At 46.2% G+C, this 21,245-nt stretch overlaps 1 long non-coding RNA gene across 2 annotated transcripts in view; it reads left to right on the forward strand.

The window, feature by feature from the left end:
* The first annotated feature begins 9,182 nt into the window (after positions 1 to 9,182).
* Positions 9,183 to 21,245, forward strand: part of LOC117313555 (uncharacterized) — a 93,068-nt gene continuing 81,005 nt past the window's right edge. For both annotated transcript variants that reach the window (XR_004528030.2, XR_004528029.2), the window contains exon 1: positions 9,183 to 9,764. This is a non-coding gene — a long non-coding RNA (uncharacterized lncRNA). The remainder of the gene's footprint in view (positions 9,765 to 21,245) is intronic.

Raw genomic sequence — 21,245 nt, forward strand, 5'->3', positions numbered from 1 at the left:
TACGGACTTTTCTCAATGAGGTATCTATTCTTACTGTGCCCTTTAAAGAGGGTAAAGGAGGGGGATGTAATATGAATCCTTCGTCTCCTCCTTTCAAACCAAACAGGGAAGAAAGGCACAGGACTTCTCTTGCCAGGTGGAAGTTGGGAGTCATTCAGGGCTTGCCTTTCTCAGGAAGCGGGAAGAGGATATGACGTTCCTTCCAAAGTGACTGGGCGCTAAAGCAATGAGTCAAGACAGAAGCCATCAGAGAGAGCCAAGTTCAAAACGGGCCGGCAGGACCAGGTTAATGCTAAATCCCAAGGAGCCAGACACACACACGTAAGGGCTGGATGAGGGAGCTCAGAGTCAGGTAGAAATAAGGACAAAGAAAACAGGGTTTAGGAACAAAAAGGGGATGGGGGGGGGGGGAGTGGAGCAGGTCCTGAGGTTTTCCCTGGAATGCCATCTCCTACTGGCTCCTGAGCCCAAGTCAGAATCACTTGAAGACACGGATGAACCTGGAGGACCTTGTGCTGAGTCACATAAGCCAGACGCAGAAGGACAAATCCTGCAAGAGCCCAGTTATATGAGGAATCTAAAACAATCAAATGCACAGGGACAGAGGGGTGATTGCCAGAGGCCGGGGGTCGGGAAAATGGGGCAGGGCTGGTCTGAGTATCAGTTATTCAAGGTGGGAAGTCCTGGAGCCCGGCTGGACAACAGTGTGACTGTGGTCAACACTACTGTGTAGTGCACTTAAAGATGTGTTAGGAAGGTAGATCTCATGTTAAATGCTCTCAGCACTTAATAAAAGAAAAAAAAAAGAATCACTTAGACGATCAGGGGCAGGGCTCGCAAGTAGAGAAAATGGCAAAGCCCCCTAAGGAACTCTAGCGAGCTCAGATTTAAACAGCACAGCAATAGAAGATAGAAAAATGGCATCACATCCCACAGGGGCTATGAGAGAAGCCTGCGTTTATAAGAATAGCGTCAGGGAGGAAAGGGCTCAATGTGTGCTGGGGTGGGGCGGTGGTCACAGGAATCCCTAAAGCAACAAAAGAGCTCAGACCGAAGAACCGGGCTGAAGCAGGCCTGCGGCTTGTGGCATTATGATGGGTGGCAGACACTGACAGACAGACAGAAACCAAATGATGGCAACAATCGCAGTAAACTGGCTCTTTGTTCCTGCGTCAAGCAGCAGCCAGTACTAGCACCAGCATGAAGCCACGTGGGCGTGTGGGAGGGTCCAGATGCCTGCCTCCCAGGAGCCGCCGTCAGATGTTCCGCTGATGGTTTTTTTTTTGTCCTGCATGGAATCTCCTATTAAAAGTGGGAATCAAAAATCTTTAAATCTGCATATTTCTCCTTAAAACTCCTTGCAATTCTGGTGTCTATTGCAACATTTGAATATTTGGCCAGTGGACCCTTGTTCCTAGATGGTGAATTCTGAGCAGCCTGCTGACCTCAGATGGGTACCCCATCCCTCTGACCTTTGCTCTCTCCACCCCACCTGGCTCTTACAGACACTTGACTCTGTGACCCCTGACAGAGTGGCTCAAGTTCAGCTCACGCCTCCTGGATCCAGGGCCTGAGGACCTCCTAATGACAACACTGAACTTCTGTGGGGGAGCTGGGGGGAATCCTAGAACACCACATTGATGCTATGAGACTGGAAGTGAGCAGTATTATTGCAATACTGAAAAAAAGAGAGAGAAATTCTATGGACAAGCTAGAGAGATGCACTGGGAGGTAATACAATGAGTGTTTGTAACAAGCTTCAAAGGATGATTCCGGAGTATAGTGTCTAGGACCATGGCAAGGACGTTATCCTCAAACCTGACCTTCTTCTTACCTTTTTTCTCCATTATATGGGTAAAGATAAATAAGTTAAAATGATCAAAAAATGCATAAAACACCCCTATGTTCATAGCAGCATGATTTACAATAGCCAAGTCACAGAAAAAACCTAAATGTCCACTGTCAGATGAATGGATAAACAAGATGTGGTACACATATACAATGGAATACTACTCAGCCATAAAAAAGAATGAAATAATGCCATTTGCAGCAACATGGATGGACCTAGAGATTATCATACTAAGTCAGAAAGAGAAAGACAAATACCATATAATATCACTTATATATGCAATCTGAAATATGACACAAATGAACATATCTATGAAACAGAAACAGACACACAGACATAGAGAACAGGCTTGTGGTTGCCAAGGGTGAGGGGGTGGGGGAGGGAAGGACTGGGAGTTTGGGACTAGCAGATGCAAACTATTATATAGAAAATGGATGAGCACCAAGGTCCTACTGTACAGCACAGGAAACTCTACTCAACTCCTGTGATAAACCATAATGGAAAAGAATATGAAAAAGAATATATGTATGTATAACTGAACCACTTTGCTATATAGCAGAAATTAACACAACATTGTAAATCAACTATACTTCGATAAAAATTTTTAATAACACACAATGCTGGGGTGGAGAGTCAAGCCATTCAAAGTGGAATCCTCCAGGGACTGGAGTCCTAACCTCGCTGTCCCCTGGGGGCTGGGGTAGCTGGGCAGTGGAGCGGTACATGGGAAAGGAGAACACTAGGGTTTAGATCAGAGCAAGTAGTAAGCAGTACATGGGAAAGGAGAACGCTAGGGTTTAGATCAGAGCAAGCAGTAAGAAGTAATGACTCGGCTGCCAAAAATGCAAATCTGCTCTTTAGTAAAATCTAGACTGAGGAGAAGTCCCAGTCCACTGGGGACATAGTGCAGCCACCACCCAGCCACTCCTTTCAAACATTTTTATTCTGCTTTTCGTTCCAACTTTTTATTAGAAAATCTTCAAACAGAGAATTTGGAAGTGTACTATGATGAACTCATATATTCAACAATTTTTAAACATTTGCCACATTTGCTTTATCCATTCATGTATGTGTATGTGAGACTATATATATGTATATGTATGTGTGAGTGTGTATGTATATTGTGTACAAATATTTTCCAAACCACTTGAAAGTAGATTTTGCAGACATCAATGCATTTCATCCCTACACACCTCAGCCAGCATCTGCTAAGAACCAGGGCAATCTCCTATATGACCACTGTTCTGCCAACACACACAAGAAAATTGACAATAATTCTTCAATATAAGTTAACATCTAGTTCATAGGGAAACTTCCCCAACTGTCTCTAAAATGTCCTTCATAGCTATTTTGATCATTCTTCAACAAGTGAACTAAAGCTGCTTTCTGTTTGTTTTTTTTTTCTTCTTACTATCCACTCTGGCAATGAACTTGGTAGACCACAGCATAATTCACTAAGAATGGCAACATAGGAGGAAGAGCAAATTTTTTTTTTTTTTTTTTTTTTTTTTTTTTGCGGTACGCGGGCCTCTCACTGCTGTGGCCTCTCCCGTTGCGGAGCACAGGCTCCGGACGCGCAGGCTCAGCGGCCATGGCTCACGGGCCCAGCCGCTCCGTGGCACGTGGGATCTTCCCAGACCGGGGCACGAACCCGCGTCCCCTGCATCGGCAGGCGGACTCTCAACCACTGCGCCACCAGGGAAGCCCAAGGAAGAGCAAATTTCGAGGAGGAAAGTGAGGAGTTCTATTTTTTTAATGAAAACAACTTTTATTGAAGTATAGTTGATTTAGAATGATTCACAAGTACAGCAAAGTGATTCAGTTATACATATATATATTCTTTTTCAGATTCTTTTCCATTATAGGTTATTACAAGATATTGAATGTAGTCCCCTGTGCTATACGGTAGGTCCTTGTTGTTTATCCCTTTTATGTATAGCAGTGTAAACTTTGGATGCAGGTCTGGAGCTCAGAGGTGAGGTCTGTGCTAAACACGAATATTTGGGAGCTATCAAACCACAGGAGTGGCCAAGTGTTGGGAGGGCCTGAGCTCATCTGGGGACACTGCTTTGTCATCTTCTTCATCACCATTTATTTAGACACCACAATAGCTTGGCATTGTACTTTTTATCATTACTTCATTTTCTTACCACCGTCTTACGTGATGGGCAGCCTTATCTCCATTTTTCTGAGAAAGAGACAGTCTCAGCATTGCTTAGTAACTGGCTGAGTCATCCCTGCAAGGCCATGTGGGAGTGGAGATCTGAGCCCAGCTCTGTCTGGCTCTGAAAGGTCTGTTCGTGGCCACTGTGCCGACATCTGCCGGCAGAGAGGTGGGAAAGGAGGCTGTGGACAGAACCCTGAACAGACACTAGAGGATGCCCTGAAGGGACCTGGGGAGAAACAGCAGAGAAAATCCAGAAGGGAATAATATTAGAGAAACTGAGGGAGGAAAGGGTTTCAAGAACAAGGCCGTGGCACATGTGCGTTGATTCCTGCATTCATTCGATAGATGTTTCAGGCACTGTGAGTGGCCCCCAAATTGGACGGTGAATAAAGCAGACTGTCTCTGTTGTAGAAGGGGCAAACTGTCGATTAAAGCCCAGTGTGGGAGTTGGAGAAGGACAAGTTCTGAGCCGTGGTGGGTTTGGGTGTGGTGGCCCAGGTGATTTCTGACAGTGGTGTCAGAGCTGCAGGAGGCCATGACCCTGAGCCCAGGGGGCTTCTGAATGTGGTGGGGGGGAGTGAAGACAGTCCCAAATCCAGTTTTCTGGATGCTTGGTGGGAAGGGAAGGGGGCATACAGGGCAGATGGGGAAATTGGAGCCAGAAGATTGTTTGGGTTGTTTGTTAAAGAGCATGGGACAGACAGTAGGCAGGAGGAGGTTAAGGATGAAGGTGAAAAGCAAAGAAAAGGGGAAGGGAGCCAGGGTCTGCGAAGCAGGGTTGTGGGTCCCAACTGAACAGGGGGGACATCCTGTGTCTTTGAAATAGAAGGAGGGGAGGGTGGAGGGAGAGGGTGAGGGTCCAGGGCTTTGCAGGAGTGGCCTCTACTGTCTCGTTAAGTTGGAGCGGGGTCCTCGGCGGGGAGGGAAGAAGGTGGAGGAAGGGCACGTTTGAAAACTTTGGCCAAGTCTGGTAGATGCTGTCGTGGGAACTGAGAGGGGGCTGACCCCCACCCCGACAGTAAGAGACTGAGGTCCAGCACAGGGAGGGCTGAGAATCAACCAGAGTCCAGTGCGGGGGACGTGCTCACATGGGCGGGGACGCGGCTGAGGGCAGGGGTGGCACCCTTGTCCACACATCCGGAAGGGTGGGGCTTGGGTGTGTGTTTGAGGGAATCCAAGGTTCTGGAGAGGATGCAGGTCAAGACAGCAAACGATGGGAGAAGTGGAGCCCGGAGGATGGAGACATGGGGGAGAGATGGGGGTGAAGGGAGGTCCTCTGAGCTGGGCAGGAAGTAGTGAGAGGTGGGCAGCTTTGGGACTGGGTTTCCAAGGTGGAGGAACAGAGGTCATAGCAGGGTCCAAGGGCTGAGACGGGGGTGTGTTATTCAGCGGGCGGAGATGCAGCCCTGTGGGTGGACGCGGCCAAGCTCCGGGGAAGCCAGCCCCTTCCTCTTTCCCTACAGGGATTAATAAATCAGAGAACTATTAACAGGGAGCAGGTGAGGCGTTGCCTTTATGACCCGTCAGCAGGCTGGGAGAAAGCAGGGGTGACTCCCAGCTCCCTCTGTGGACCTTAGTCTTGGGAATGGCACAGCTGTGACCTGCCCACCCAGGTTCGGGCAGGAAGTGGGCTAGAAGGACACAGAACAGTGGCTGGGTGGGTGACTCTCCACTGAGCAGGGTGAGCCCCCCAGCCTGAGTGCAGGTAGCTCCAGAGGTTAAGGGAAAGGGGATGCTGCCTTCGGGTGGGAAGGAGGGAGGGAGAGAGCTTGCAGGCTGCAGGGGGACTGGGAGGGTCTGGGCAGGATGAGGTGAGTCGCCAGCACCTCGTGGGGTGCTGGAGAATCATTCTTGAAGAGGCAGCTTTCCCCAGGGGCTGGACTGGCCTGGCAGAGACTCTGAGTCATGCACAGGGACAAGCCCTCTGGGGTGCCCCCTGGCTGATGGGTGCTGAGCGCCCAGGAGGGTTCCAGGGGTCCCGTCTGGTGATGGAGGGGCAGGGGCTGGGGGTGTCAGGAGCCGCAGCGCGTGGGGATGGGCCAGAGAGGGGGTTACCTAGTGATCACCTTCATCGCTCCCTTTGTAGTAGAAATAGTCCTGTTCCTATGTAGCCTCCATTATTTCTCTTAAAAAATATTCCATTAAACACTATGTTTAAATTTGAAAGAAAAGTAAGGGAGCAGCCATAAAATAATCCCGCGGCCTTGACCGGTCTGGTGTATTTACTCTCAAGTTTTTTTTAAATCAAAGCTTCATCACATTCAACTTAATATTGGGTCACTTAAGAAGGATGGTCTCGGGCTTTCCTGGTGGTGCATTGGTTGGGAGTCTGCCTGCCGATGCAGGGGACCCGGGTTCGTGCCCCGGTCCGGGAAGATCCCACGTGCTGCGGAGCGGCTGGGCCCGTGAGCCATGGCCGCTGAGCCTGCGCGTCCGGAGCCTGTGCTCCGCAACGGGAGAGGCCACAACAGTGAGAGGCCCACATACCACAACAAAAAAAAAAAAAAAGAAGGATGGTCTCAGTTTCCGCATCCGAGGAACCGATGGACATTCTATGTGTTTTGCTTACAGAGAAGCCCCCAGCCACGCTCTCTGCTCCTTCACCCCATTCACGTACCTTCCTGGGTGTGTTTCACCAGTCGGCTGTCAACAAACATCAAAATGATGGACAGGACACGGCTCCTGTTCTGATGATGGCCGGGGACACGGGGATCCAGGCTGCACTGAAGCTCAAATGCAGAGTCACTGCCTGGCTTCTGCTACCTCCGCCCAGAAGTCACTTTGGCAGGGGAAGAAGTGGCCACAGGGTTCTCTGTCACTCACCTTTGCCCCAAGAGCAGTGGGTGCAGACAGGAGAGACTGTGTCTGGTGATCCATCTCCCTTATTTGGCACGGGCTCTTTAGGACAGAGGCTGCGCCGTATCCATCTCTGCGGTTCTGCAGCTCTATGTGCTCTCAGGAAGTTTGCCGGACGTCGGGGAAGATGTGAAAGTTGATGCTGTTTGGAGCAATGGGGTTTTTAAGGTTTAAAGGAGAAGACGTAGCCTAACCCCCCCCTCCCCGCACGGAGTGCCAGGTGCCTCTTGGGTACCTGCCCCCTCCCCCTGGCCTCCCCTCGAGTGACAGTCCCCACCTTCCCCGCTCCTTCAGGGCCGGCACTTTTAAGACTCTGTGTGTTCTGACTCTGAACTCTTGTTCTCCAGGGATCCAGACAACTTCCGGGAATAGACGGTGCTTGAACTGAGCCCTGTGGGGAGCATGTGGCCCAGGGAGGGTGTTCCCTGCTGCATGAGGCAGGGTGGGTTGGGGGACAGGAGATGCGGGGGTCTGGGGCTGGGGAGGCTGGCCAGCCAACAGTGCGACTGATGGGAGATGAGCAGCCTGTCTGCAGTGACCTTGAATTTCAATAAAGGGGTGTAGGCTTCCTCCTGCGGGTGTGCGGGTCACTGAAACCCTTGGGGAACCTGAGACGAAGGATGAGCTGAGCCTGGGGGGATGGTGGGAGGGTGTGCAATGGGGAGGGGTAGGTTGCAAGTGCCTGTTGGGAGGAGGCAGCTCCCTGTTGGTCTGCCTGCTGCTTTCAGGAACTCTCTTCTCTGCCCATACGCCTTTGAGGGATCAAAGGGTGGAGGTCTGCCCCTCTCATCCGCCTTTGCCCCCAGCCTGAGAGACAGGAACCGTCACCCCATTGCCCCACCCCCTCTGAGTCCCCACTCCCTCCGGGAGACCCGGGAGGAGCAGGGGGAAGCCAGCTAGACTCTGCCTCCCCTCCCCCGCCATCTCCGGGCCCCCCTAGGACAGGGGGCCTCACACCTATCTACCCCCAAGATGAACTTGAAAAACCGTGTCTCTTCCTCGTGCACTGTTAAGTTGACATCTGTCTGCAGGTTTTCATAAAAGTTTCAACAGTTGCCCAGGACGTTGCTGATATCAATATGCGAACACAGACATTTTAGACTAAAATTGTTTCATCACTTTAAAAAATGTAACCATGGACTATAAATACACAGATGATCTGATACTGACCGTTATCTGTGAAAAAGCCAACGGACACTGCAAGCTCTTCTTTAGCATTTGGAATGTCTATAATTGAAATGTAAACATTTTTGATAAACAAATGTTTAGAAAGAACATTTCTTCTGGCTTGAAGACATAAGCCTCGTAATGATCATTAGTGCACAGTTGATCAAGTCAACGTATATTTCAAATATTGATCAGGCGGTATTAAGTATAAAGGGTCAGAGACATGGCCACCTCCTACCCGGGAGGGACAATCAATGTGTCGCTGCAGTGAACGTGAGTCTGACCCCCGTCCCCGTGTCCCCACCGGCACCCCCGATACAAGACCTACAGAGCGTCTCTGTCTACAGTTCGACAGGACATCCTGTGCCCAGCGCCACAGGTGGAATTGTGTCCCCCTGACACATACGTTGAAGGCCTAACCCCAGCGTCTGAATGTGACCTTATTTGGAAAAGGATCTTTGCAGACATAATCAAGCTAAAAGGTCACCCTAGAGCAGGAGGGGCCTTAATCCAATGTGACAAGTGTCCTTGTAAGAAGAGAAGGGGCTCAGACACAGTCGGGGAGTGTGGGGAGATGCCACGTGAGGACAGTGGCAGAGGCCGCGGGGGTATGTAGCCACGCCTGGCAGCAGCAGGGTGGCAGGCAGCCGCCAGGAGCGGGGAGGGCGACTAGGAGCAGATTCTCCCCCAGACCTTCCCGAAAGAGTCAGCCTGTTGGTATCTGTGTTTCGGACTTTTCACCTCCAGATCGGAGAGTGAATAAAATTCTGTTGTTTGAAACCATCCCGTTTACTTGGTTAGGGAATCCCTGCAGGACAAATACACCAAGGCACCCATTTCATGGCAAAAGAAAGGCCACAGTTTGCAATAGCCACGATCCATGATCTTACCCTGGACCCTCCACCCAGAAGCGTCCAGCCGGATGGGACCGTGGAATGGCCTGTGACAAGTTCAGCTGAGGGGTAGGGCCCTGACTGAACGGGGTGCTTTCACACAAGACTGATGCGTGAAGCTTCTTTCATGCAACACTGATGCATCGATGTGTTCACCGATGGCTGGTCTATAGGGTGAGAATGTGCACATCTGGGAAGGAAGTGAGGGGGAGGCATGATTAACCCTTTCATGGTATCTTCCAGGCACCCCTGGGAGTCTGTGCTTCCTGCCCCTCTAGACGTCTGCCCGGTTGGAGATCCTGGTTCGAGTGTGGACATGCCTGGAGACAGGACACAGGAAGGAGCCCATGGCAATTGGAAAAGGGCCATTTTTGGCTTCAGTGGACTCACCAGGAAACACGAACTGACCATCTCTGTGGAGTCGCTTCCCAGGGTGACGGTTACAAACTCAGGCGGCTGCCAAACCCCAGCTCCGGGGAGGAAGGTGACTGGGATACTGACTCCCATCGGAAGAATGTTTGAGCCACTGGGGACGGGAGCTGGCAGCCAATTCTACCCCCCCAGATGGATGCTCCTGAGACCCGGTGCTCCCCGCTGCCACTCTGAGGACCGTCTGGACACCGAGTGAGCCATTGCCCTTGAGGCCAGGTCGTGGCCAGTCTGGGAATGCATCTCCTGTCTGTCCTCCGGCGCTGGCCTCCCCTAAGCACGATCTCAAACCCACAAGCATCTGCTTCCTCTGGGACTTAGGCAGGAGCATATAAAAGGGTGGAAGGCACATGCCTGCGTCGGGAGAGAGGCTGCACAGGAGAGGGACTCCACGCTCTGCAGGGTGAGTAAGTCAGAAATTTTATTTACATAAAGTCACATTTTCTTCACCTCCATACTAAACTGCTATTTCAGGAGGAACATTCTGAGGGGGCATCCCGTTACTGGCTCGTTCATCTCCCTCCCCACCAACCTCGGCCACTCCCTTCTCCCTGGTCCCCACCCAGGCTTCCAGGACACTGTTTCCAGCAGAAACGTTGGTGACACCAGTACCTTCCTCGTCTGGAAGTTGAGAAAATCCTCCCTTAAGCAGGTGTGAGGCAGGAATGCTGAGGGAAGAGGCTCTACCTCTGGGCCTCTGCGGAGGGCTATTGTCTAGCTCCAGAAGTGGGGGTGAGAAAGCTGGCTGGGGTCTCTCCACAGCCTGTCTGGGACCCATGGGGCAACTGGCAGCAGAAGTCGAGAAGGACCAGTGGTGGGGCTCCAGGCAGCTGGGTTTGCCTTCTGCCAAAGCCTAGGATATTGTGCATGGAGAGACTGGGTTTTTCTAACCCGATCCTTCTGGGTGAGAATCCAGCGTGTAACCCTTATGGGCCACATGACCCCCGGCAAGCGTCTTAGCCACTCTCATCTGGGCCATCTTCATGGATCTGAGGTGGGCACTAAGGAGACGGTGTGGGAAGGAGAGCCGAACATGCACCCCAAAATATTACGCCTCTTTGGTGTAAGGATTATCTTTAGAATATTATTTTTAGGAAACAGTGGACATAGGACAGTCTATGAAAACCAAGTAGAAGTTACCCTTCTAAAGGAGACTTTTACCTTTGTAAAGGAAATCTCCTCCTGTAAGGGTATCTCCCCTCTGGACCAGGAAGAAAAGGACGACAAAATCTCTCGAAACTCTCATCAGTAGAGAAGGCAAGTCTTAAACCTGCTGCATCGCATCCTCATCCTTGTTCACTGTGTTCTCCTGGTCACTTGTAACTGGCCACACCCCACCCCCAGTATCTTCTTTTGTCTTTAGCTGCAGATGGCATTTAAGGTGATGGTGTGGGACATTTCTGGGAGTTATTCAGTCTTCCTAGGTATCTTCTGTGTACAAAGGAGGTATACGTATTGGTAAACTTCTGTTCGTTTTCTCCAGTCACTCTGCCTTTTATGACAGGAGGCTCTCAGCTGAGAACCTAGAAGGGTAGAGGGGAAATTATTTTTCCTCCCCCACGGGTATGTAAAGCTCCTGGCGCACATACATGACTTAAAGAACTATTAACATCCTTCCTCAAATAGGAGTGGGGCCAAAATTGTCAAGGAGCAAGCCTTGATTGTAGGTAGAGAGTGTGGGCAGAAGAAGGGTGACTTCTCAGAGGTTACATCTTGCAGCATTATTGTAAAGATGAGCTGATTATAATCGCTTAGAGTCCATTTCCTGGGACATGTCAAGTAAATGCTCCTTTACTGTCAGCCCGAGATGAACCCTCTCAATGATCCTGCAGGAAAATGGCTCAGACAGAACAGGGCAGCTCTGTGGGCTGAGCTGGCTGAGCCCCCAGTGGGGCAGATTTCAATGCTTCTTTTCCATTTCGGAGACCACGAGGCATCACAAGGGACCGGGAAGACGCCCGGGGGAACCGCCTCGGCTTGCTCAGAGGCGCCCACCTGGGACGGTGGTGAGAGGCTGGGCGGGAGGACAGTGGGAGTCAGACAGTCGCGACGAGCTGGCTGCACTAACTCCCAGCTGTGTGGCTTCGGGTATGTTATTTAAGCCTTTTACTCTCATTTTCCTCCTCTGGAAGTAAGCACAATTCCTCCCTCCCGAGGGGCTGTGAGGGTCAGATGCCAGAGTACACAGAACGTTTCTAGCAGAGTGGAGGGCCCACGTGGCCTTCGACAAGGCGGATGGGTGGTGCTGATATGTCAGCGAAGAGGGGGAGTTAGTGGGGAGTGAGGCTTGGGAGTCTACTGCCAGGAGATGAAGCTCCCTCCCAAATCCCCTCAACATTTCCAGGGGTGATGCTTGGGGGGGTTAGCTTTCCAAGTTTACCCTTTAGTTCCTACCGAGCTTAGCTGAAAGAATACATTCTCTGGTCTCATATTTAGGACCTCACAGTGTCTGATGGGATCCGATATTTAGGACACTGTGTACGTGTGTGTCCTCCAAGGTGGCCAAAGGCTTTTGTGAGTTTTCCAACTTGCAGGTTTCCTGTGACTCAGGCGGGCAGGGGAGTAACCGTGACACGGTGCTGAGGGGCACCTGCCTCTGATAGTCATGATGTCTTTTTGTTTCCTGTATTTTTGATGCTTTGACATCTGGGGCCTTGCTGAACCTGGAGGCCCTGCCTCTCCCAGGGCAGCCAGTTCCTAGAGGTAGTGAAGGACTTGTCTCCAAACACATTTCCCATATGCCAGCCAACCCGTCCAGAACACCGTCTTTACCGGGCTCTCACACGCTGGGCTGGGCCTCTACGCACCTGCCCTATTCATCCCAGGCCCAAGGGCACGACAGTGAAATGATTCCAACTAGCTAGCTCTAAACCTGCTGGCCCTGTTTCGTCTGCTCCTTCACCATCAAGGCTCTCGCCCGTCTTCCTCCCCCACCCCCGCCACCTCCTGCCTAATCCTGGCGCTTCTCTGGACGCTCCTGCTTCTAGGGAACTGTGAGTACAGACTTCTTCCCGCGTGGCAGTCATTTCCATATCTGCGTGTCTTACAATGCTTGATTAAACAAATCCCAGATATCCTTTAAAGACCTTAATTAGATCCTCTGTGCTTTAGGGGTTGAAGGGTACATATATAATTAAAATGAAACTAAGAAAATGATCATGTGTGGCATGGCCAGACTTTCCAATCACATTCTGCTTCCAAGTACCAAACATCACAGCTGAGATGCTTGTCTCCAAAGACCCCTGCGTCCCGCGTCTTCATCCTTCATCACTTCTGCACCCACAGGTGTCAGTGGCATCCTTAGCAGGCTTTCCCACTGGCTATGAGCTGCTCGAGGACAGAGTTCCTAGGTTTATCCGACTTCTGTGTCCTAATGGCTTTCTCAATGGAGTATGTGTTTACGAAGTGAATGCTTGGGCGAGTATGGCTCCATTGCTCTGGTCACCCCCAGGGCCTGATGAAATATGCCACCGTGATTGTAGATAAGGTTTCCACCCCGGAGCTGTGACATGCTGGTGGGCTGTACCCCATCTGTGAGGGGTGTCAAAGTTTGCTACTGGTGATGTAACAAAGTCTGCAGGGGATGTACTAATATTTAGCCCTTTCACAGCATCCCGTCATGGACCTGCATCCTGTTACATGTTCTTGAGTTACAGCTGCCGTCTCTGGAATGCGGTTAATGTCATTTTGCCCAAGGGGCTGTGTCCCGTAAGGAAGCCCCATTAGTCACATGTGCCAAAGTGGATGAATGGTCAAGAACCATTGGTTTAGGGTCACGAGTGTTGTTTTCTTCGTGACTGAACAGGTGATCAGGGCACACGAACAAGGGTCTATTGTACTTTTATCCAGTAGGATACTTGGACAGTGTTGGTTTGGGGCAGAGCGTTTCTCACAATAATGCTAATTATCATGACTATTTTTGTCAATGTTCTGTTGGCTATGGGAATAACAGTGAAGCAACTTCTGAAATTCGACCTGAGATTGATAAAAGTGTGCACTTTGGCAGGTGCAGGAATGGGACTTTCCAAGGCTGTTTCTAGACGTATTTACTTGCCAAACCAGCCCTTTGAATAAGATGGATCCTGAGGAAATGTTTCCCACATCCAAGGAGAGTGGCCCCAGTGGATTCTAGTATATGAAAACTAGATGCTGTCCTTTAAAACAGTTGTTTTGAATTACAAATAGTCTAATACCTAACAAAATACTAATACCTTTGATTTCTCTGTATTTCTGTTACTATTTTATTCCCAGAAACGTATGTATGTATATGTATAACTGATTCACTTTGTTATAAAACAGAAACTAACACACCATTGTAAAATAATTATAGTCCAATAAAGATGTAAAAAACAAAAGAGTTATGAAGAAAGGAAATGGATTTTATTAAGGGAAAATGAAGTGATATTGTCCTGAAGCGTCTCGAAGAGAGAGACTTAATTATGCGTATTTGGTATATTTGGTATATTATATTACACAGGAAGCATTGTCAAATAAAAGGTAACATTAAAAAAAAAGATATACTCAAAAAAAAAAAGAAATGTCATTCAAATCTCACTTGTTCAGTAAGTAATTTACTGCTATCTACTGCTGTCGTGTGCAGGCCAATTTGCTTTTGGTTTAGGTTTTAATGTGACGCACTTTCTAGCTCTTAAGAGCATCGCTCTTATGGCTCAAAAACCTATAGCACAGAGGGCTTGGGTTCCCTTGGGAAACTTGGAATAGGAATCTTCACCTCTTAAAATCACACTGACCTCATGTGGATTGAATAAATAATGATTTATTCTCACATTCAATTAACATTTGTTTATTTATTCACTGCTGAAAGGGAATAGAGCAGGATAGAACAGTGAGTCTCCGTCTCTCTGTAGTGAAGATCAGTTTTCATTTTCTTTTTATTTTTGTGATCCATTGCAGGCCAACATTTTCATAAATACAATAGAAATGAATTTATGAAAAAAGAAAGAAAAAAGACATACAAACAATAAACCCCCAATTTTTATTATTAGATTCAATAGACATAAAGTTAGGTTTCAATGGTGATAATTAGAAGAGATATAACATCATTGCTCTGAAAGTTTCCGAACACTTTGAATATTCATCTCATAGGTCATGGGTCAGAGTTCTATTTTTATTTATGGTCCAGCCATTGTCCTTGGTGTGTTCAGACTCAGCAGGTATGAGGGTGGGAACAGATTCTGCCTTAAACCTCCCCCACCGCCAATTTTTGGGTTCCCTTTTAAATTATATCACATATGCCCCCATCAGTTGCATCGTATAACAAGAAAAGACAAATATCACCTCGGTTGCCATGGTTTCAGAAACGCTATAAACTCCAACCCGTGGGTTCTTCTCTTTCCCCTCTTGCTTCCTCATTTAAAATGGACCAGCGCGGAGTTCAGCACCAGTGACAGTGAGCGTGGTGACGTGGGTTCCAAGTCCCGGCTGGCCTGGCTTCTCCAACCCCGTTGGCAAGGTGTGGCTGTTGGGATGAAGAGTTTCTAGGATGACTGCTGTGTCTAAACGCGTGATTGAGGCTGAGGCTCCATGCTATTTGAGCATGTGTGCATGGCAGTGGTTCCCAGGTACCCCAGATGCGATGGGGACTGAGGCAGAGGGGCAGGTGCAGGTGCAGGTGACAGGTTGTGTGAGCTTGAGTTTGCAGTGCAGAAGCTCATGCATCCCGGGCCCCATGGGGCCAGACCTCCATCTCTCTAGTGCTGGTGTCTGACCTCGAAGACCCTGGGTTCCATGATGCATGGGTCTAAATCCACTTTCTCTTCCAACGTGGGACAAAATACCCCACATTGCCCGTCGGACCCACATAATTTGGAAATTAATAATAAATATGTTATGGAGTCACTGTGGGTATTTTGAACCTTTCTCCCACTCCCTACTAGTGGACAATACGTTCTTGCCAGAATCTACTGGGTCGGCCATTTCCCAGGGCCCTGAGGGAGGAGCCAGAGGTGAAGAGGGATGGCTAGTCTCTGCAGAGGGGACGGCAAAGGCACGTGGGCGTGAAGCAGCACTGCAGTGTCAGGGAACAGCAACACATTTGGTGTAACTGGGCTTAGAGTATGTGAGGAGAAGTGAATCTAATGGAGCCATCCAGAACGAGATACAAAATTGTGTTGTAAAAGACGTGAGTGAAAGATGTGAAATTGGCTGAAGCCACAGGTTATTCCAGAAGGGGCTTGTGCATTTGTGTGTCTCAAACAGTGACTTCACTGCCAGGTCCCTGGGGGGTTAGGGACATTTGCCAGGTGTCTGTGGTCCAGTGCTCCTGCACCCAGAAGGTGGAGTCCATTTGGAGGCCCCATCAGCCACCTTGTTGTTAATTGTTTCACCCTCCCCACACCCTGAGGATGGGCAGGAGGGACACTCCAGGTGGCAGGAGGAAGGGGTGGAAGCAGATGGGGCCAAAGACAAGCTTGCTTTCGTTTCTTTGTTTCTTTCTTTCTTTCTTTGTATCTTTCTTGCTTTCTGTGTTGCTTTCTTGGTTTGTTTGTTTCTTTCTTTTTTTAAAAATCTTTATTAAAGTATAATTGCTTTACATTGTTGTGTTAGTTGCTGATGTATAACAAAGTGAATCAGCTATACATTTACATACATCCCCATATCTCCTCCCTCTTGCATCTCCCTCCCTCCCACCCTCCCTATCCCACCCCTCTAGGTGGTCACAAAGCACCGAGCTGATTTCCCTGTGCTATGTGGCTGCTTCCCCCTGGCGATCTATTCTACATTTGGTAGTGTATATATGTCCATGCCACTCTCTCACTTCATCTCAGCTTAGCCTTCCCTCGCCCCATGTCCTCAAGTCAATTATCTATGACTGTGTCTTTATTCCTGTCCTGCTCCCAGGTTCTTCAGAACCATTTTTTTTTTTTAGATTCCATATATATGTGTTAGCATTCGGTATTTGTTTTTCTCTTTCTGACTTACTTCACTCTGTATGACAGTCACTAGATCCAACCACCTCACTAGAAATAACTGAATTTCATTTCTTTTTATGGCGAGTAATATTCCATTGTATACATGTGCCACATCTGCTTTATCCATTCATCCGTCGATGGACATTTAGGTTGATTCCATGTCCTGGCTATTGTAAATAAGAGCTGCAATGAACATTGTGGTACATGACTCTTTTTGAACTATGGTTTTCTCAGGGTATATGCCCAATAGTGGGATTGCTGGGTCATATGGTAGTTCTATTTTTAGCTTTTTAAGGAACCTCCATACTGTTCCCCATAGTGGCTGTATCAATTTACTTTCCCACTAACAGTGCAAGAGGGTTCCTTTTCTCCACACCCTCTCCAGCACTTATTGTTTGTAGATTTTTTGATGACGGCCATTCTGACCAGTGTGAGGAGATACCTCACTGTAGTTTTGATTTGCATTTCTCTAATGATTAGTGATGTTGAGCATCCTTTCATGTGTTTGTTGGCAATCTGTATATCTTCTTTGGAGAAATGTCTATTTAGGTCTTCTGCCCATTGTTGGATTGGGTTGTTTGTTTTTTTCATGTTGAGCTGCAGGAGCTGCTTGCATATTTTGAAGATTAATCCTTTGTCAGTTGCTTTGTTTGCAAATATTTTCTCTCGTTCTGAGGGTTGTCTTTTCATCTTGTTTATGGTTTCTTTTGCTGTGCAAAAGCTTTTAAGTTTCATTAGGACCCATTTGTTTATTTTTGTTTTTATTTCCATTTCTCTAGGAGGTGGGTCAAAAAGGATCTTGCTGTGATTTATGTCATAGAGTGTTCTGCCTATGTTTTCTTCTAAGAGTTTTATAGTGTCTGGCCTTACATTTACGTCTCTAATCCATTTTGAGTTTATTGCTCTGTATGGTGTTAGGGAGTGTTCTAATTTCATGCTTTTACATGTAGCTGTCCAGTTTCCTAGCACCATGTATTGAAGAGGCTGTCTTTTCTCCATTGCATATTCTTGCCTACTTTATCACAGATAAGGTGACCATAGGTTCATGGGTTTATCTCTGGGCTTTCTATCCTGTTCCATTGATCTATATTTCTGTTTTTGTCCCAGTACCATACTGTCTTGATTACTGTAGCTTTGTAGTATAGTCTGAAGTCAGGGAGCCTGATTCCTCCAGCTCCGTTTTTCTTTTTCAAGATTGCTTTGGCTATTCGGGGTCTTTTGTGTTTCCATACAAATTGTGAAATTTTTTGTTTTAGGTCTGTGAAAAATGTCATTGGTAGTTTAATAGGGATTGCATTGAATCTGTAGATTGCTTTGGGTAGTATAGTCATTTTCACAATGTTGATTCTTCCAATCTAAGAACATGGTATATCTCTCCATCTGTTTGCATCATCTTTAATTTCTTTCATCAGTGTCTTATAGTTTTCTGCATACAGGTCTTTTGTCTCCTTAGTTAGGTTTATTCCTAGATATTTTATTTTTTGTTGTTGCAGTGGTACATGGGAGTGTTTCCTTAATTTCTCTTTCAGATCTTTCATCATTAGTGTATAGGAATGCAAGAGATTTCTGTGCATTAATTTTTTATCCTGCTACTTTACCAAATTCACTGATTAGCTCTAGTAGTTTTCTGGTAGCATCTTTAGGTATCTTTATGTATAGTATCAGGTCATCTGCAAACAGTGACAGTTTTACATCCTTTCTGATGTGGATTCCTTTTACTTCTTTTTCGTCTCTGATTGCTGTGGCTAAAACTTCCAAAACTATGTTAAATAATAGTGGTGAGAGCGGGCAACCTTGTCTTGTTCTAGGTCTTAGTGGAAATGGTTTCAATTTTTCACCATTGAGAATGATGTTGGCTGTGAGTTTGTCATAGACGGCCATTATTATGTTGAGGTAAGTTCCCTCTATGCCTACTTTGTGGAAAGTTTTTATCATAAATCGGTGTTGAATTTTTTTGAACGCTTTTTCTGCATCTACTGAGATGATCATATGGTTTTTCTCCTTCAGTTGGTTAATATGGTGTATCACATTGATTGATTTGCATATATCAAAGAATCCTTGCATTCCTGGGATAAACCCCACTTGATCATGGTGTATGATCCTTTTAATGTGCTGCTGGATTCTGTTTGTTAGTATTTTGTTGAGGATTTTTGCATCTATGTTCATCAGTGATATTTGCCTGTAGTTTTCTTTCTTTGTGACATCTTTGTCTGGTTTTGGTATCAGGGTGATGGTGGCCTCGTAGAAAGTGTTTGGGAGTGTTCTTCCCTCTGGTATATTTTGAAAGAGTTTGAGAAGGGTAGGTGTTAGCTCTTCTCTAAATGTTTGATAGAATTTGCCTGTGAAGCCATCTGGTCCTGGGCTTTTGTTTGTTGGAACATTTTTTTTTTTTTTTTTTTTTGCGGTACGCGGGCCTCTCACTGTTGTGGCCTCTCCCGTTGCGGAGCACAGGCTCCTGACGCACAGGCTCAGCGGTCATGGCTTATGGACCCAGCTGCTCCACGGCATGTGGGATCTTCCCAGACCGGGGCACGAACCCGTGTCCCCTGCATCGGCGGGCAGACTCCCAACCACTGCACCACCAGGGAAGTCCCTGTTGGGACATTTTTAATCACAGTTTCAATTACAGTTCTTATGATTTGTCTGTTTATATTTTCTATTTCTTCCTGGTTCAGTCTCAGAAGGTTGTGCTTTCTAAGAATTTGTTCGTTTCTTCCAGATTGTCCATTTTATTCACATATAGTTGCTTGTAGTAATCTCTCATGATCCTTTGTATTTGTGCAGTGTCAGTTGTTACTTCTCCTCTTTCATTTCTAATTCTGTTGATTTGAGTCTTCTGTCTTTTTTTCTTGATGAGTCTGGCAAGTGGTTTATCATTTTTTTTATCTTCTCAAAGAACCAGATTTTTTGATCGTTGCTCTTCATTTCTTTTTCATTTATTTCTGATCTGATATTTATGATTTCTTTCCTTCTGCTAACTTTGGGATTTTTTTGTTTTTATTTCTCTAATTACTTTAGGTGTAAGGTTAGGTTGTTTATTTGAGATGTTTCTTGTTTCTTGAGGCAGGATTGTATTGCTATAAACTTCCCTCTTAGAACTGCTTTTGCTGAATCCCCTCGGTTTTGGGTCATCGTGATTCCATTGTCATTTGTTTCTAGATATTTTTAATATCCTCTTTGATTTCTTCAGTGATCTCTTGGTTATTTAATAGTGTATTGTTCAGCCTCCATGTGTTTGTATTTTTTACAGATTTTTTCTGTAATTTATATCTAGTCTCACAGTATTGTGGTCAGATAAGATACTTGATACAATTTTAATTTTCTTAAATTTACCAAGGTTTAATTTGTGACCCAAGATTTGGTCTATCCTGGAGAATGTTCCATGAGCACTTAAAAAGAAAGTGTATTCTATTGTTTTTTGGATGGGATGTCCTAAAATATCAATTAAGTCCATCTTGTTTAATGTATCATTTAATGCTTGTGTTTTCTTATTTATTTTCATATTGGTTGATCTGTCCATTGTTGAAAGTGGGGTGTTAAAGTCCCGTACTATGATTGTGTTACTGTCGATTTCCCCTTTTATGGCTGTTAGTATTTGCCTTATGTATTGAGATGCTCCTATGTTGGTTTCTGAAATATTTACAATTGTTATATCTTCTTCTTGGATTGATTCCTTGATCATTATGTAGTGTCCTTCTTTGTCTCTTGTAATAGTCTTTATTTTAGCCTATTTTGTCTGGTATAAGAATTGTTACTCCAGCTTTCTTTTGATTTCCATTTGCATGGAATATCTCTTTCCATCCCCTCACTTTCAGTCTGTATGTGTCCCTAGGTCAGAAGTGGGTCTCTTGTAGACAGCATATATATAGGTCTTGTTTTTGTGTCCATTCAGCCAGTCTATGTCTTTTAGTTGGAACATTTAATCCATTTACATTTAAGGTAATTATTGATATATATGTTCCTATTATCATTTTCTTAATTGTTTTGGGTTTGTTATTGTAGGTCTTTTCCTTCTCTTGTGTTTCCTGCCTAGAGAAGTTCCTTTAGCATTTGTTGTAAAGCTGGTTTGGTGGTGCTGAATTCTCTTAGCTTTTGCTTGTCTGTAAAGGTTTTAATTTTTCTGTCAAATCTGAATGAGATCCTTGCTGGGTAGAGTAATCTTGGTTGTAGGTTTTTCCCTTTCATCACTTTAAATATGTCCTGCCACTCCCTTCTGTCTTGCAGAGTTTCTGCGGAAAAATCAGCTGATAACCTTATGGGGATTCCCTTCTATGTTATTTGTTGTTTTTCCCTTGCTGCTTTTAATATCTTTTCTTTGTATTTAATTTTTGGTAGTTTGATTAACATATTTCTTGGCATTTTTCTCCTTGGATTTATCCTGCATGGGACTCTCTGTGCTTCCTGGACTTGACTATTTCCTTTTCCATATTAGGGAAGTTTTCAACTATAATCCCTTTAAATATTTTCTCAGTCTCCTTTTTTTTTTCTCTTCTTCTTCTGGGACCCCTATAATTCAAATGTTGGTGCATTTAATGTTGTCCCAGAGGTCTCTAAGACTATCCTCAATTGTTTTCATTCTTTTTTCTTTATTCTGCTCTGTGGTAGTTATTTCCATTCTTTTATCTTCCAAGTCACTTATCTGTTTTCCTACCTCAGTTATTCTGCTGTTGATTCCTTCTAGATAATTTTTAATTTCATTTATTGTGTTGTTCATCATTGTTTGTTTGGTCTTTACTTCTTCTAGGTCCTTGTTAAACATTTCTTGTGTTTTCTCTATTTTATGTCCAAGATTTTGGATCATCTTTACTATCATTACTCTGAATTCTTTTTCAGGTAGACTGCCTATTTCCTCTTCATTTGTTTGGTCTGGTGGGTTTTTACTTTTGTCCTTCATCTGATGCATATTCCTCTGTCTTCTGATTTTGCTTAACTTACTGTGTTTGGGGTCTTCT

The sequence above is a fragment of the Tursiops truncatus genome, chromosome 9 (genome assembly GCF_011762595.2).
Source record: "Tursiops truncatus isolate mTurTru1 chromosome 9, mTurTru1.mat.Y, whole genome shotgun sequence".
NCBI lineage: Eukaryota > Metazoa > Chordata > Mammalia > Artiodactyla > Delphinidae > Tursiops > Tursiops truncatus.